The sequence below is a fragment of the Oratosquilla oratoria genome, chromosome 2 (genome assembly GCF_046742065.1).
Source record: "Oratosquilla oratoria isolate Oo_2021 chromosome 2, ASM4674206v1, whole genome shotgun sequence".
Lineage (NCBI taxonomy): Eukaryota > Metazoa > Arthropoda > Malacostraca > Stomatopoda > Squillidae > Oratosquilla > Oratosquilla oratoria.
The window spans coordinates 75,261,357-75,268,121 of NC_134778.1; positions in this window are offsets into that span (position 1 = coordinate 75,261,357).

Below are 6,765 nucleotides of genomic sequence, written 5' to 3' on the forward strand. Positions count from 1 at the left end.
CTGGAACCTATCGTATCTTTGGACATTAGTCAAAGAACAAAGTTAAAGCATTCAATTTGCACAATTTTACGGAGACCGTCTTGCAAACACGGAATCACACTATTCCTACAACAGAGGACCGTCAACAATCCTTTCATCCAAAACCTCCAGTTCTCCTTCCCCGCTATAATCTTCAAAATCGAGCAATAAGTTCATAGAATGCATATTCTTGCCTAGGTGAACGGAAACGATATTTACTTTCCGCATGTTCATACCATTGTTCATACCATTAAGCGTATTTCCTTATATTCATGAATATTCTACAGTTACCACCATTCTTATGCCATTTTGTGAATATGTCTTCATACCCAGGTCCTGCAATCAGGCCTGGTTTGAACATAAGAACATAAGAACATAAGAAATAAAGGAGACTGCAAAAGACCATAAGGCCTACACTAGGCAGCTCCGTATCCATCACCACCTGTCGTCCCCATCCATAAAGTTGTCTAATCGTTTTTTAAAACAACTGATAGTTTCAGCGCTTACTACGTGGTTACTAAGTTTATTCCATTCATCGACCACCCTATTTGTAAACCAATTCTTGCCTATTACCTTCTTAAATCTAAATTTGTCCAGTTTATACCCATTACTGCGAGTCCTGCCCTGTTGTTTTATTATGATGACCTTGTTTGCATCACCCTTGTTATAGCCTTTGATCCACTTGAACACTTCTATTAGATCACCCCGCACTCTGCGTCTTTCCAGAGAGTGTAAGTTTAGGTGCCTAAGCCTCTCTTCGTAAGGCAAATTTCCGAGTCCTTGTATCATTTTGGTCATTCTTCTCTGTACTGATTCTAGTGAATTTATGTCCATTTTGTAGGACGGAGACCAAAACTGTACCGCATAGTCCAGGATGGGTCTAACTATTGCTAGATAGAGTTTAATAATTACCTCTGCACTTCTATTTGTTACCGTCCTAGCAATGAAGCCTAATGCTCTGTTTGCTTTATTTCTGGCGCTAATGCACTGCTTCCTGGTTTTAAGGTCCGGACTCACCAGAACTCCCAAGTCCCTCTCGCACTCAGATTTTTCTAAAAACGTGTCATCTAAGTTGTATCTATTTTCGGGGTTGTGTAGCCCTACGTTTAACACGCTACACTTAGAGATATTGAAGTTCATTTGCCATTTCACCGACCATGTTAACAGTTTATCAAGATCATCCTGCAGAATCTGGGCGTCTTCTCCTGACCTAATTAGGCGTCCTATTTTAGTGTCGTCCGCAAACTTACTAACATCACTATTTAACCCATCGTCTAAGTCGTTTATATACATAATGAACAATAAGGGACCCAAAACCGAGCCCTGGGGGACCCCGCTAGTAACATTGCCCCACCTAGATTTTATTCCATTTATGGTGACCCGCTGTTTTCTGTTACTAATCCAAGCTCTAATCCATTCTAACACTTTTCCTCCTATGCCATGGGCTTTGATTTTATTTAGTAGTCTCTGGTGTGGCACTTTGTCGAACGCTTTGCTAAAGTCAAGGTAAATAACATCGTAATTTTCATTGTTGTCTGACGCCTTATATACCTTAGTGTAAAAGGATAGAAGATTAGTCACGCATGACTTACCTTTGGAGAAACCATGCTGTGAATCACGAATTAAATTATGCCCTTCAATGTATTCTCTGAGTCTATTTACTATTATTGATTCAAGCATCTTTCCTATAACCGACGTCAAACTGATTGGCCTGTAGTTGCATATGGTCGATCTATCTCCCTTCTTAAAAACAGGAACAACGTTTGCCTGCTTCCAAGCAGTTGGAACAGAACCAGTGTCTACCGATTTATTGAATATTTCAGTTAACCGGTCGCAGATTTCAAATCTACACTCCTTAAGCATTCTTGGAAAAATTTCGTCCGGACCCGGAGATTTTGTAGCTTTAAGTCTGTCAATCTACTTGATAACTTCTTCTTTACTAATGCTGATATTAGTTAGGCTATTTTCTTCATCCCCTCTGAAAATCGGATCACAGTCAGGTACTTTATCTAACCTCTCATTAGTAAACACCGATAGAAAATAATTGTTAAACTCCTCACTCATTTTTTCTTCCGATTCTATCATGACATTTTCATCGTTTTTAATTGGTCCTATTCTTTCTTTATTTTTTGTTCTATAGAGGTGAAAGAAACCCTTTGGGTTGGATTTTGCTTGACTGGCAACCTTGATTTCATAATTACGTTTCGCTGAACGTGTATTCCTTTTAACCAGCTTTGCCATTTCGTTATATCTTGATCTAAGGTGTGATTCCCCGTTTTTTATTTTTACGTAAAGTCCTCTTTTAATTCCGATCTCATGTTTCAATCTGTCCGTCATCCATTTGGGAGTATTACTATTTTTTCGTATTGACTTTAGGGGGATAAATGTGTTTTGTGCATTAATAATTAGATCTGCCAGATTGCTGTACATCTCATCCAAAGTACTGACCTGATTTTTGGGCCGTCGCCCCGAATCGACCTGACCCAAGGCACGCGCATCACTCTCTTTGACCCAGACCTGACTTAAGGTATGCGTAGTTCTCTCTTTGACCCAGACCTGACCCAAGGTACGCGTATCCTCCTTGACCCACTTCTGATTATCAGCCCCGCAACGAGAATCAAGAATGTTTGAAACGTCCGGATTGTTTTTCGTATTCAATTTCAAATAGGTTTTTATATTGTCAAAGTTTGCTTTCCTGAAGTCTGGTACTTGAACGTTATTTGTACTTTTTATTTTTTCCCAAATAATATTAAATCTTATTTCTTGATGATCGCTAAAGCCTAGACTATCGCCCACTATTATGCTGCTAATTTGGTGCTCATTATTTGTTAGAATTAAGTCCAGGGTATTTTGTCCCCTCGTAGGATCGGTAATCATTTGTTTTAGGAAATTATCCTGCACCACATCTAGGAATTGTTTCGCTTCATGATCTCCTATTAAAGTTTCCCAGTCAATGTTTCTATAGTTAAAATCTCCCATGATTACAACGTTTTTGTACTGGGACGCTCTGTGAATTTCATGAATTAGGGAATCAGTCTGCTCAATGCTAAGGTTAGGAGGTCTATACAAGACGCCAATAATAACTTTCTTATTCTTGCCTATAATCTCTACCCAAATAGATTCCGTACAGTCCTCTTCCTTAATCGAATTGTTGATAATACAGTTTAATGTATTTTTAACGAAAAGTGCTACACCTCCCCCATTCCTGCCGACCCTATCCTTATGAAAAAAACTTATATCCTTCTATTTCGATTTCCGGAAGGAAATGTTTATCAGCCATGTTGATCCAGGATTCAGTAATGGCTATAATATCGAAATTTTCTACGCATGCTTTACCTCGCAGCAAATCAATTTTGTTAATTATGCTCCTACTATTTGTATAGTAAACTTTAAGTTTATCTTCCCTCCACCTGCTTTGGTGATTTTTTGTACAGTCCTCTAAGTTGTTTCTATTTCCTAAACTATATTCCGATACTTTCCCCCCTACTCCCACATAATCTACCCGAAAAAACCCTGTAGGATGCCTACTTCTCGCTCAAGGGATTCAGCAAGGAGCCGAAATCCTTTGGGAGACAAGTGCACTCCGTCCCTTGTGTATAGGTGATTCTTACCATAAAAGCGGTCCCAGTTGTCGACAAATGCCCATCCATTAGCCTTACAATGTTTTGCCAGCCTGCAATTCATTGCAATAGCCCTGGAATGCCACATGCCTCCAACTCTACGCCTCGGAAGGATTCCACATACTACAGGAACACCACCCCTATTTCTGATCTTGTCTAGCGCATCTCGGTACCGCGCAAATAATTCCTCACTCCCTACCTTACCTATATCATTTCCTCCGGCACTTAAGCAAACTACTGGGTCCTTTCCTTCCCCTACTAGACACTCTTCAATCCTATCTCTAACATCACCTATGCCCGCGCCGGGGAAACACACCTGCGTCCTATGCTTCCTATCTTTGTCGCAGAAAACCCTGTCTAAATACCTCACTTGACTGTCTCCTACTACCAAAATCTTACCTGTGGGCAGGGATCCTGAGTGTGCACTTTTCTTCTTCTCTTGGATTTCATTAGTTCCTTCTTCCTGCAGATTTGCCAGCACTTGAAACGAGTTTTTGCATTTCAGTGGGGCTGGTGAGGAATTTTTTCCACTTTTCCGCATCTTATTTCTCACCGTATTCCATCCATGCTCATCGCTAATATTGCCTTCCGTATCATGGGCCTTCGAGCGGAGAACTCGATTCTCCTCCTTAAGGCACTTAACAGCATCCTCCAAGGCTTCAATTCTACTAAATAGAGATTGTACCTCTTCGGCGCTGAACACAGTGACACATTCACTCGCCATATCGCTAACTGAAGCAGCTACCCGGTTTGACCTGACCTGAGTGACGACTACTGCTCAACTGTGTTATTTTCTTTTCTATCTCCGTAGCACCACTATCACTTGGGTCAGTGATAGTAGCGAACCGAGCCATGTTATAGTCAACATATGCAACACTTCGATGACTTGCGCATCCTCGTAGCTGATCATCTTCGTAGCTGTGTCTCCCTTTGATATTGGTGTGCACGCGGGCGCACGCACAATATGTTACAAGATGTGATTCCAACGACGAGACAAGCTCTCTCAAGGGACTTCTGGTCCAAGCTAACCGGCCTTTCTTGACAATACCCTTTTTGACAACAAAAAATTCTCGGCGCTCAGATCATGAACAATAACCGCGGCTGCGTCCTCGGGTCAGCCACCTGCAACCAATCGGCCAACGCCTCGACCGAAGCGACCTAACCTCCAAATATTTCTCATATGGTAACAGAAGCTTTCTTTACTATAAATGGGAACCTTTGTAAACTGTACATATGTTGATATGCTTTTGGCATCTCCGAGCTTTCCTGAGGGCTTGCCGTGTATGTAGTAGTTAGAACAAGAACGACAACAGAATGTAAGAGAACATAACATATTTTGAACTTGGAGAATTAAAGCCAAGAACTCCACCTGAGTTTCCTTCATCACTAATTCCAAATGTAGAGTAACACAACCTACATTTGTGGTGGGCAGCGGTGGAACGACGAATCTATACCTACAACTTCACTAGGGTTTTGAGCGTTCTGCATGTGTGTTTGTGTGCATACGAGCACACTACCTTAATCCCTAAGCAGCGTAGGTAAGGGGGAGGGGATTCCCTCATCTAAACGAAATTGTTTGCCAGCAGTCAGAGAAATGTGTGTGGGTTAAACATAAACATGTTCATATATTACTGAATATAACTAATCATTGCAAAATGTCTTGGTCGATAAGACACGAATACACTTTAGGAAAAAGGTGAAAATCTAATCAGGGCTGCGGGACGTTTCAGTCACAGGTTGATAAGCGCCTAGGGGGTTGCCATGTCAGTTGAAAGAAATAAAAATAAAAGGCAGACATTTTCCTCTGACAGTCGATCGAATCATTTGTTTTGGCTGTTGCTGCTGTCGTCGTCGTTGTTGTTGTCGTTGTTGATGTCGTCGTCGTCGTTGTTGTTGTCGTTGCTGCTGTCGTTGTTGTTGTCTTTGTTGTTGCCGTTGTTGTCATTGTTATTATTGATCTGTCTTCATTACCATTGGGTCATGACAACGGAGCAACCGATTGACTTCTCTTAGCTCCTATCAGAGATCCTCCTCCCTACATATCTTGTGTTTGAGCCTGTGTGCAGCTGCTGCAGCCGGAGGTGTACAATTCTGTAAGACAGACGCATGTGGCTCTTGGCGGGGCACCTTGGCAGTCTGGGCAGGTGTCGCCTGTTGTGTTGTTTCACCTGTGCTGATCTGTCCCGAGTGTTGTGTGGTGCCCACAGCAAAAACTACCTAAGAGTTCTTCATTTGTTCTGCTAAACTAGGTTGACTTCTGGAATTAGTTTGTGGGCGCAATGGAGCGGCTTCCTTGTTCTAGTTATCACCAGGCAGAAGCAAACTGCCACCGGATGCAACCGTCACACAGAGGGCACCGACTACATTCATCCTACACTGTCCATCCCTTAACATGCCCCAGACAACGACACAATGTTTCTTCTTTGAGTGACTTATGGGCCAATCCAGCAGCTGTTGCCGGTTACCTAGAAGCCGTTGGTCTCCTGCAATAGATATCTAGCTGGGGGAACAGATCGATTGACTGACTGAGCGTGATGGCTTGGCTGGGCAGGAAGATGCAACTGTGATATACCTTGTTTTGCAGTAGTGTTATGGATTCTGGTGTCTAGGTGTTGTGGATAGGTGTTTGTGTCGTGTGAGGAGTGCTGCAGATTCCGTGCTCTGTGTAGTGTGCGCGCAGGGTGACATGTTTGCGGAGACGCGAAACGCTCCTCTCTCCGTGGAGGTCATCCGCGGGTGCCGTCTACACACAACAGTCGACGATTGTTCGCAGTGCCTTGTTTAGTTCGATCTCCAGTTTGTGATATTTGTCTGAAACGGGTGATGCCGGGCTGCGTTAGATGTCCAGCGTGGCCCTTATCTATTGTTCGTATATCAATTTGATGATGTCGTTGTCTTGCCCAAAGTACCAATTGGACAAGAGGATAATAGATAAATAGGTGAATGAATAGATAAAACCGGAAGTTAGAATAGATATGAGAGTGCGAGCCGGGGAGAGGGAAATCGGGGGCGTGGGGAGATAATCTCGGGGTCAGGGGATGTTGGGGGTGGGGTGGGGGTAGGGCGGGGGGATGGGGGGAGTACGTGAATGAGAAGATGCTGTCAAAGCGTCGGTACGCTTACTGTT